The 11,039-nt window shown below is 47.5% G+C and overlaps 1 protein-coding gene across 6 annotated transcripts in view; it reads right to left on the reverse strand.

Annotated features, from left to right (window-relative positions):
* The window catches only part of SPTAN1 (spectrin alpha, non-erythrocytic 1), a 60,815-nt gene extending 50,906 nt beyond the window's left edge, over window positions 1-9,909 (reverse strand). For 3 of the 6 annotated variants that reach the window (XM_027104654.1, XM_027104649.1, XM_027104648.1), the window contains exon 1: window positions 9,777-9,909. The gene's annotated coding sequence lies outside the window, so the exon portion shown is untranslated. The remainder of the gene's footprint in view (window positions 1-9,776) is intronic. The other 3 variants (XM_027104653.1, XM_027104652.1, XM_027104651.1) reach the window with 1 other exon arrangement.
* Between the last annotated feature and the right edge of the window lie 1,130 nt (window positions 9,910-11,039).

Consider the following 11,039-nt stretch of genomic DNA (forward strand, 5'->3'; position numbering starts at 1 on the left):
CACTGCTGTAGCTTCTCTTGATGTGGAGCACGGGCTCTAGGTGCGCAGGCTTCAGTAGTTGAGGCACGTGAGCTTCAGTAGTTGTGGCTCGCAGGCTCTAGAGCGCAGGCTCAGTAGTTGTGGCGCACGGGCTTAGTTGCTCCGTGGCATGTGGGATCTTCCCGGACCAGGGCTCGAACCTGTGTCCCCTGCATTGGCAGGCAGATTCCTAACCACTGCACCACCAGGGAAGCCCAGTAACTGAGTCTTTAACATCAAAATCCAATTGGATTTACCTAAAGTAGTGGATTTCTCAGTCACCCCAAAAAGTCAATCCTACAATCTCCTTCAGGCTGGGCAATGAACGGGCTTTGCTTCATCCGAATGCACAGAATTAAAAGAAAATCACAGCATATCTTAAAAAAAAAAGGTGTGGTGAAAGATTTATCCTACCTGACTCTTACCTGCTCCAGTTAACAACAAACACAGGCTAATTGAGTAGGTGGTACTTCCCCATAGCACTCAATCTACCCCAAATTTAAACTCTCAGATCTGGACAGTTTCACCAACCTTTAATGTCAAAAGAAAATCTGACCTATTTATGGGACAAACCCAGAATATGCTCCCTGCTCTTCTCTCAGGAATAAGCCATTTTATCCTCTAACCAAGGAAGGACGCACAGAAGGAAATAGGTACACACTAATGACAAAGAGCATGTAAATTTGTCAGTAACATGTGACCTTGTACGAGCTGCCTTCCCTCTCTGTGTCTCAATTACCCAGAATGACTGAAAACACCAGTTGAAAATGAGATGGTCCCAAGACCCTTCTAACTTTAAAATTACGTTCTACAGAGAAGGGTCTGTGACCCGGTAAAAAAGCAGACCAGATAAGTTTATGGTCTCTCCAGCTCTTGTTCCATAATTTATACAAGATATAAAAACTGTGCTGCCCAGGAAACATATTTGACAGCTCTTCCCGTTACCCTGTTCGCCTGGCCCAGCCGATGGGAAAGGAGAGGCTGGCTAAGGATTAGGTCTGGAGGCCACCGTGTGCCCCCCACTCCCTGCCCCCATCCAGCTGTGAGATAAACAACACTGCTAAGCTCCGGGCAAAGTTTCCACCTCTTCAGAGAGAAAAGCAGCTTTAAGAGGTGTCAAGAAAAGTTATCGACTGCACCTAGCCAACTCTGAGGCCTATCTTTTCTATGAAGAGACCTAGATTCCTAGGGAGACAACGTGAGGGGATTTTAGCCCTAGCACCATTCCTTCCAAATTACTCTCCACATATTAACCATTTATCTTTATTGGTTTTCTCCCACAAAGTCCAATGTATTTGTTTGACTATAACAAGAAACATATTCTTTGCCACGTCATTCCCATGCTTTAAAACCCTTCATCACTCCCTTCTGAGAGAGGAAAGAATCTACCTCTTTAGCTGAACCTTCCAATCTGGCCCAGCACACCTGACTGATATGTCTCACCCATGCCCCGTACCTTCCTGGCACAGAGAAATACTCTCTTCCCAAACACATGATTCTCTCTAAAGACTCCAAGTCAGTTGCTCAGGCTTCCTTTGCCCAGAATGTTCTGTCTCTCCTCTGTCCGGATAACTCCCATTCATGTCTCAATAGGAGCTGAAATGAGGAAGCTGCAGGGATCTGGCCTCCTAACCAAGCTGTCCTCAAGGCTCCTTCCCTCCCTCCTTCTCTGATTTAATCACATTTTTCTGCAGATTTACAAAGCACTTGCACATACTTCTCACGGTATAATGAGACTGAGCAATGTAATCTTTGTTGTTGTGTCCCGATTTCTTTCTTTTCTTTTTAAAGATTTTTTTGATGTGGACCTTTTTTTTTTTTGCGGTATGCGGGCCTCTCACTGTTGTGGCCTCTCCCGTTGCGGAGCCCAGGCTCCAGATGCACAGGCTCAGCGGCCATGGCTCACAGGCCCAGCCGCTCCGCGGCACGTGGGATCTTCCCAGTCCAGGGCATGAACCCGTGTCCCCTGCATCGGCAGGCGGACTCTCAACCACTGCGCCACCAGGGAAGCCCAATGTGGACCATTTTTAAAGTCTTTATAGAATTTGTTACAATGTCGCTTCTGTTCTCCATTTTGGTTTTTGGCCACAAGATCTTAGCTCCCTGATGCCCCACATTGGAAGGCGTAGTCTTAACCACTGGACCACCGGAGAAGTCCCAATTGTATCCCGATTTCTAGCAGACAGATGTCATTAACAAATGTTTGTTTGAGTGCTGGAGAAGCAGCTCTGAGCTCCTCTGTGAAGGGTGGAGAGAGCTCAGTAGTCCACCCCAGTTTCATTTCTGTATCGTCAAACTGGAATTCTGGCCAGGTAACAGCTAGATTTGGTGGCTGAATGAACAGCTGGAATGTGCTGACTGAAGCTACAACATGGGGCGTCAACCTAATGACCAGACCTGAATTACTGAGCTTGGGTGGTCCGCACCCGGACCGCTCTTTTCACGCTGGCAGGGTGGGACCTTGGGGAAATCGAGTTCAGGAAGGCACAATTTTGTATCATCCATAGATAGCTGTGTCTGAAAAAAATAGTTTCTGTTCTTAAAATGGGCTTCAAGAGAGTCCTTAAACCCAAAAACTGAGGGTAACCTTGACAAAGGAAACGTCTGTTAAGAACAGGGCCGTTCTGGTTTACGCTGCCGCCCTAGGACATCAGCCTCTTTGGGATCTTGACAAGAATCCCTACGGGTCCGGCCACATTTACGATTCACTCGTTCACCTGCGTGACCTGCTCCAGGCATACCTTACATCAAACTCCCTCATCAAGCCCAAGCTACAGGCCCGGGGCAGGTCCACTCCCCAAACCAGAAAGTTCCCTCTGGCCGAAACGTTCTCTTCTCCCCCACTCCCAACTCGACCATTAATACCATTCAAACCCCTCCAAGTCTAAAGCAACTACGCTGTCCTGTCTGCAGCCCTGAATCAGAAGCCCTCACTCCCTCTCTGGCCCCCTGAGAGCAACTTCAGGTCACATTCTGCCACGTGATTACTGTCTTCTCCCTGCGTTTTTGTAAGTTCTCTAGGGAATTTAGAGTTCCTAAGGGACTATAAAAGAGACCTTATCTTACTCTCTGACCACAGAACTCAGCACACATTTAGACAGTCAATTACACTCTGAGCTTAGAAATAGAGAAACTGCTGTCACTTCATTATTAAGTGGCCAGGAGACAAAAGATCATCTAATAAGCAAGTTGTAGAGCTAGGGTGACCCAGGATGCTCCAGTTCCCAGACCAGCATGCTAGAACCAGTGATTCTTAACATGATCGGAGCTGACACACTCTTTATTAAAGGCTGTTCAGTTATTTATTAATTCCCTTTACTACCTCTTATCTTTTCCATCCCCACTTGAGGGGGGGAAAAAAGCGGGAAGGAGCATATATGAATCATCAAAAAAAATCAAAATTAATTTTTTTAAGATTGAGTCTTCTTAAAGTTAGTAAACAATTGGTGTTAAGAATAATTTATATGCTTCCTTTGTTCTCATCTCTCCGGAAACAGTTAGGTGGAGAAACAGTAGGAAACTGTGTGTCTAATTCGCTTGCTTATAAAATTTCCAAGGAATGTATAGCCAGTTATGCATGACAACAGCTCCACTGTATGTGCCTTTCTACAAGATGTCTCAGTCTTTAGAATGTCTATGGCGTTTGTCCTGCCGCCCCAGATGACAGGATTCACTGCATTTCCTTTAGCTGCCACGGAAATCTCTAAACGATCACATTCAGAAGCAGCCCTTTCTGATGAAAAAAGAATTCCCAACATAATAATACTGAAAAGGTTCCCCCTGAGCGAGCCCCTCGGCCTGGGCTGCGCTTGCTGATCTGACCCTACCAATCCAGGGAGACAGTCCAGCGAGGCCCTGCTGAAATTAACCAACCTAAAAGGCCCTCTTTGTCACCCCAGTGAAGTAGAACAAGTCAATTCTATACCAAGTGCTTTGGTCAGGCAATAATGGACTTTTCTTTCCTGCAGTAGATCAGCTGACGCCAGTAGGTGGGAGCTTGGCCAAGTCACAACTGGCTGTCTCCGGGGAGCTGGGCATCTGAAAGTCAGCAGTGCTCTCCCACTGCTGTGGGCACTCAGAGTTTTCATTTGCGTGATTACAGGAGCCAAGGATGACAGGGTAACGGCAGTTCCTCCCCACCCCTTCTCCTGATAGGGAGCTGTCTCTATACAAGTTCCAGTTTCTCTTTGCTCCTAAATGGCTCATTTCCACAGACTACATTAAACACAGGAGAAAATCTCCTATCTCCAAAGAACTACTGCCATCCAAAGGTGCTACGACCTCTCACCCAAAACTCTGTGAGAGTTAGTGGAATGTTCTGGACTCTGCCTGTGTGCACCGTGTTCCCTGAGGCTGCTGCACACTGCAAGAACTCCACCCCAGGCCAGAAATGTGCAGCTGACTGATAGGGTGGACTCCACAAAGAATGCCCTGGGCTGTTCCCAGCCTTAATGGGATTAACACCTTTTGAGAGCTAGAGAGGAAGACTTTGGGAAATGTGCCATAAAAAAAAAAAAATCTCCAACCATACCAGCCTATCTAGCTATTCACTGACTGCCTAAAAACCGCAAAGGAGCCACATTCCAGGACAGCAATCAACTGACTGCTTATCTCAACTCTGATTTTGTCAATCAGGTCTATGTTTGTGGCTAATGAAGGAGGGGAGACAAAGGGCTAAATGTACTCTCTGTTTAAGGACAGCTTCCCATTTAAGGGAACTGAAGAAAAAAGGTCATATTTTGGCAAATAATTGTTAGAGAAGACTGGCTATTTTTAAATGCTGCTGCAATGCAGCATCAAAATGTGAGCTGCATCATTCAGCAAGTAATGTGAATTGAGCACAGAGGATAAAACAGGAATTACAGCTATGTCCTCTACTGTAATAAATAAAAAGAACTTGTCCGTATTCTTACAATACAGCTAGATCTCTGAGAAGAAAGCCAAGATATGAATCTCGGCTAGAAAGTTCTGGTTTAATCCAAAGTCATGCACGAGAATGACTCCTCATAACCAACACCAACTTATACACATTATCAATGGAAAATGATTCCTACAAAAGAAGCCAGCCATTAATTAATATCTTTGTCTTCTTGACAACTGCCAACAGACAGCTGTCCGAGGCAGTTCTTGCTATGTACTTAGGGAAGTTTTTAAAGCCTTACCCTCATCCACAGAAGCTATAAGACCACTGTGCAAGGGGAGGTGTCTGTCTGCGGAGGGCAGGGAGAGGCAGTGGGTGGGAAGAACACTGTTAAGCAACAGAAAAGACTGTGGAGACACACACTTTCAAACCAAAGGTCAAATGCTTCCAACTCTGCTCACTTGGCACCTGCAGTGAGTAGCTTAGGACACCCTCACGCAGATCTTGGAGAGTGGAAGAATTCACTAGTCAAGAGTTTCCCTCTGGAACCTCAGAAGACAGTAAAACCGTCATGAAGACAAGAGGAGTGCCTATTTGGAAACAAAGGTCTGGGAGTGCCGACATCTTAGCGAGCTGAATGTGGCAGACAGGGGCGTTTGGAACACTGCAAGATGAATTCAGACCTCAGGCAGGACTCAGATATATTGTTTGCAGGGAAAGGGATTTTCAGGACTAACAGGATGAAGAGAGCATTTGGCTCTATGGAAAAATTCATAAAGATCACCCAGAGCAAAATGTCAGAGGAACCATCCATCAGTTCTGTTTTTGTTGCTTAGTCAGAGCCCAAAGGTGCAGAACCAACAATGCCCTTTTTCCCCGGCTTAGAAAGCCAGCACATTTTACATTTCCAAAGCAGGAGAACTACATCCACGGATGCGGAAGGGCTCCCCGAGAACAAAGCACCAAAGAATTGGTGAGCACCATAAAATCTGATGCCAACTGATTCTCAGATTAAGTGAATTAAGTCAAAACCAGCTCAGCTGCAGATTTTAGTGGTAGACCTGAGGGTAAGCAAAGAGGTAAATGATATATAAATTAAGAATTTTAACCATGGAAAAAACAGAAATATTTTTGCTTAAACCGCATTCCAATCAGGATTGTAGATCTGCACGTCAGCCTTCAAATTGATTAATTCATTTCAACTTGTTAGCAGGATTCTGCGGAGGTGAGCAGGGATTTAGCTTAAAGAAGCAAAAGATTCATACTGTACTGCATCAAAATCCAGAAACGCCAAGCAAGGTTGAGAAAACTTACTCCTGAATGCCTCCCAAACACTACCTTGCTGCTACTTACCTTTTATAACCTGTGAAATCCAGATGACAGGTGTTTAAGTGCAAAATATTGTTACTGAGATTCAAAACAGGAAAAAGGTATAACGTGCCCATTTTTATAAACCTTGTTTAAACAATTAACCAGTCTGATTTATAAAAGGGCTTGCCTCGGATTTATCACCCATAATCACTAGAAATTTGCACAGCTTATACTTCTGCTTATGGGATATCAAGACATTAATTTTAAGCATTTTTCTTTCTGAAAAAGGTCCAATTTAGCAAACACGTAAAAACTGTACACAAATAAAAACATGGGTAGTGAGCTTTTTTATAAACAAGAAAATCCAAGTTCCATTTCATTATAAGGATTGTGGCAAAAAAACGTAAATCAATGGAAACAGGAAACAAACCCAAGTTCACGCTACTTGTCAAATCGAAAAACGCTATTTTTACATGTTTTCAGATTACTTTTTCTAAATATCTAAGATAATGTGTTTAGTCCCTTGGTTTTTAAGAACCAAGTAACCATCAGTCAAAAAAATTAGCAAACAGTACATGCAGACACCAGTAGGGTGATTAGAAATTAATATATTCATGCCTTAAAGAGAGGAAGGTAAAAAAACAAAGGCTTTGGAAATTTTAGAATAAATCTACTAAGACTTTTGTTCATGTAACACCAAAGAAAACAAACAAAAGCCCAAACCCTAACCAATTTGCTTAACAGGTCATGCAGGAGGGGTTTCTTCCCCCTCTCTTCGGATCATTCAACCTCTCTGACACATGTGTCTTCACTGCAAGCCAGGCAAAACCGAAAAGGTAACACACTTCCCGCATGCTGGTCAAATACCTGGACTCTGCGTTTACGAAATGATGACAGCATGATGGAGGAATGTGGCGTCTGAAGAGGGAGGGCGAAGAGCAAGGTAACAAGCTTCTAAGGGCAAACTGAACACGATAATTTCACAATGAAGACAACAGGTCTTTAAAAATATATGAATACAGGTAAAAATCAAATTTTAGCTATTTTCCCAGCGCCCTTCTCATTCTACAGAGCTTCTAAACCAGGAATTGAAAATGCAGAAAGAACCAAGGTTCTCTGGTCTGAGCAGATGCGCTGCCTTGGCCATGTCATACCCTCTTCTGGGTCTCAGTTTCCCAATTTTCACATAATCCTGAATACTAAATATCCCTTTTCTAGACGTGCACTCCCCCAACCCACGTTCCGATACATTAGCTGAGATTCCCAGTACTAGATGATTTCTGTACCCCCTTCCATTCAGTAATAAAATAGCATAATTTCGTGAAGTCATCAGAAGCAAGAACGAACTCAAGCGACAAAGATCGACCTTGGGCCTAGTTTACTGGGACACTTCCTTCACAAAATACTATTTCCTGTTCAAAACCCATACAAGAGGAGTATACAAAAGCGGTGGAAGGGAAATACCAGCGCAGCTGCTTCTACCCACTGGCCCCAAGCGATCAGTTCTGTGGGCCTCCTCTGCATTCCTGGGGTCGGCATTTGCCATCAGGGTGCTGCATTCTTCTACCTACTCCGACTACAGCTGATGGGCTGCAGCAGACCCACCGCACGACTAGCAGAGTCCTCGCGTAGCCCACGGAGGATTGATTACAAGGCCGGATTCGTGCCCACTGTCCTTAGTGCAGGTTCAGCAATGACAGGACTGTGGACTACTCCTGACACCCACTTCTCAGCATCTGCAGCCGCCCCCCCCACCGCCGCCCCCGCGCCCAAGGGAAGAAGGCGGGTAAAGGAAGAGCAGAGGAAAGTCTCACCCAGGGAACCAAAAGATATACTTAAAAACAGCTCTCCGCACCTAAACCTGTTCATGAGATTGCTTGACAAGCTCATATTGTGAGCCTGTGACGTATCCGGTTGCTAATTATTCAATTCCTACAAACGCCCTGCCAAAGACCAAAAGCGTATCGGAGAATGTTGCCCAGCTGACCGTTTACTGCAGGTCTGCCTCACACCTGTCCAGCAGAGAGCAAATCCATCTTCTGAGTCTCGGCTCTCCATCTAGGTCCCTGGATAACAGCTAACACACTTCGAGGGTCCCTTTGAGTAATATTGGCCCAGTTACTAAAAAAGGCTGTTAGTTCCCTGCACAGAGGCCCTTACTGCAGCACCGTTTTATTTTCCTGCAGCACATTTTTGAAACTCGGACTTCAATTTGACCTTTCAAAAGCTGACATTAGCTGCAGACAAAAGGGAAAAGACATGACTAGTCTGATGAGTTGGAACCTTGGCTCGATGGCTTCATACAGCTGAGTGTTCCCACCGCTTTTCTTCAGGTTTTCTGTTTCCTGGCTGCAGACACTCCCACCCTTCCATCTTTGACACATTCTGTTTTAGTTAAGTCCAATTGCTATGACGACGCAATTTCTCAACACATTCTGAAAATATTTCATATGGTCTCTCTTCTCTTCTTCCCTAACAGCCATCATGGTAAGTTTTTCTAATATGCCATGATGAAGACAGAACAAAGGGCCTACATAGTTTAGGATCTATTATACAAAAGAGATTTGACAAGGTGCTGGGCAGTTCAAGCATCATCTCAACCCAGCTTCCTGAGCTATTCAAGCTTTTAATTTAAAACATATTCAACCCTTAACCTTGACAAGCCCTTTGTTTAAAATACATTTTAACCCAGTCCCTCAGAGACTTTTAAAAGCAATTTTCTTTGGGAAGCATCTAATGAAATTCGCAGGGACTGCTTTCAAACAAAAGGCTGCTCTATCATTCAACACCGGCATGGCTGTAAAATTTTTGACAAATAATAATTACGTCCTTGACTCGAAAGACCCGGTCTCGGGGCAAGAAAAAAAAAAAAAGAACTCTAAGCTATTAAGTTATTCAGTTTGGGTCTCATACAAAGCAAGCGCCGCACCTACCTGCTATTTACAAGCAAATCACAGTTGGGAAAGAAAAATATGTTTATTACAGATAAGAAACGGAGATGGCCGCTCTCGGACCTCTCCGTCCAGAGAAGGCCAAGAACCGCCACACAGGATGAAATTAAGGTCAAAGAGCCCTTTACTCCCGGATTTTTCTCCTTCAAGGGCTGGGCCGGCATTGCTGGTGGGGATTTGAGAAAAGGAGCTGCACAAGTCGCTCCCCACTGAGGGAAGGGATTGGGGGCGGTGGGGGGAGCGCGCTCTGCGGAGAGGGGGGGTTGGAGAAACGATCCGGACCAGGAAGCCCCCGCCCCACCTGCCGCAGCCGGATGGAGCAGGGCGGGGCCGCAGCCAGGCTGGGCTGCGGGGAAGGACCCGGCGGCCTCGCCGCCCCCTCCGCCCAGTCAATGACATTCCAGCGGCCGGCGCCCAGGCTCGGCCCGGCGGCTCCTCAGCAGCCCACGCACCACAAGCCGGTCGCAGCCGGCTCGCCCGGTTCCCCGCCCGACGGAGGGAGCGGCGAGGCCGGCCGGGCTCACCTGTCCGCGCGCTGGCCCCGCCCTGCCCCAGGGGCCGTCCGGCTCCCCGCCCAGGGGTCGGCCGTCCTCGGGCCTCGCTCCCGCCCTGAGTTCGCCCGCTCCCCCTCTCACCGGCTCCTGGGGGTGGGGGCAGTGGGTGCGTCGGGCCGGGGGTGCTGGAGGAACCGACGGGGCTCAGCGGCCTCCGTTCCTCCCTGTTCGCTCCGCAGCGGGTAGTGGCGGCGACGCGCGCGCCCCGCCTCTTTTATAGGCGGCCACGCGCGTTCCGGCGGCGGGCGGTCGCGAGCTCGGGGGAAGCGCCGCAGCGCGGCGCGAGGGGCGGGGGCGAGCGCCGGCCAACCAAAGGGGGCGGAGCTCCCGCCTGCTCGCTGCCCGATCACCCGGCGGAAAGGGCCGAGAACTCCCGGAAGGAGCCGAAGCGGCGATGCGGCGGAAGAGTCGAGCCCCGGGAGGGACGCGGCAGGGTGGGGAAGGAATAGTGCGCGCGCCAGGGCTGGGGGTTGATGGTGCAGTGAAGTCGCTGCGTCCGCCCAGGCGGGCAGAGACGCTCCAGCCGCACCGCCCTCCCGCAGCGGGCATCCTCCAATCCTGCCCCTCCCCGCCCTGCAGAGAATCTTCGGCAGCCCACCCCTCCGCCCCTGGGAGCCCTTCCAGGACTGCAGCGAAGGGCGGGGCAGGGCCATCGCCGCAGTCTGGCTGGGGATGCTGCGCGTCCCAGCCGGAAAAACGCCCAGTCCCAAAGGGTGAGATCACCCGTGTGTTTCTCTTCCTCCTTACCCCTTTCCCTAGGAGAAGGCTGGTGCCGGGGCCCCAAGTCAGCCTTCTCTGGTGGGAGTTGGGGTCAAGAAACCGAGGATGATTTGGGGCTCCGGGTTTGAGAAGGTGGTAAGAAAAGGCCGAATCCGATCATAAAAAATAAAGCCGACTAATTTGGTGTTTATGTCTGTCATTCCGAGATTTGAAGAGTTAATAATTTCTTATATTCTTACATCAAAAGCTTTCGGACAGCTCAGCAGTGGAATAGGATGCATTAATTGTATTTTATAAATGAGACATTGATTCTTCTCGCCATTATTAATTGACCTTTCCTTATGTACCAAGCACTATGCTATGTGTGTTACCTTTTTAAAAAATCTTTTTGCAATAATTTTATGATTTAGGTATTATTTCCTCATTTTACAAAGGAGCCCTGACATGGAAGCTAGGTCTCTTGCCCTGGGTCAGGCAGCTAGCAAGAGGAAAAGCAAGGATTTGAATCCGGGCAGTCAGAACCTTCTTTTAAACAGTGTGCTATACTGCCTTGCCATAGGAAAAGGAGCCATTGTGATGGTGGATGCTGGAATGCTGAGAAAAGAAAAACAGAGGATTTCTGGA

Source organism: Aethalodelphis obliquidens, unplaced genomic scaffold, assembly GCF_003676395.1.
Source record: "Aethalodelphis obliquidens isolate GAN/ISIS:26980383/991018 unplaced genomic scaffold, ASM367639v1 scaffold7, whole genome shotgun sequence".
Classification (NCBI taxonomy): Eukaryota; Metazoa; Chordata; class Mammalia; order Artiodactyla; family Delphinidae; genus Aethalodelphis; species Aethalodelphis obliquidens.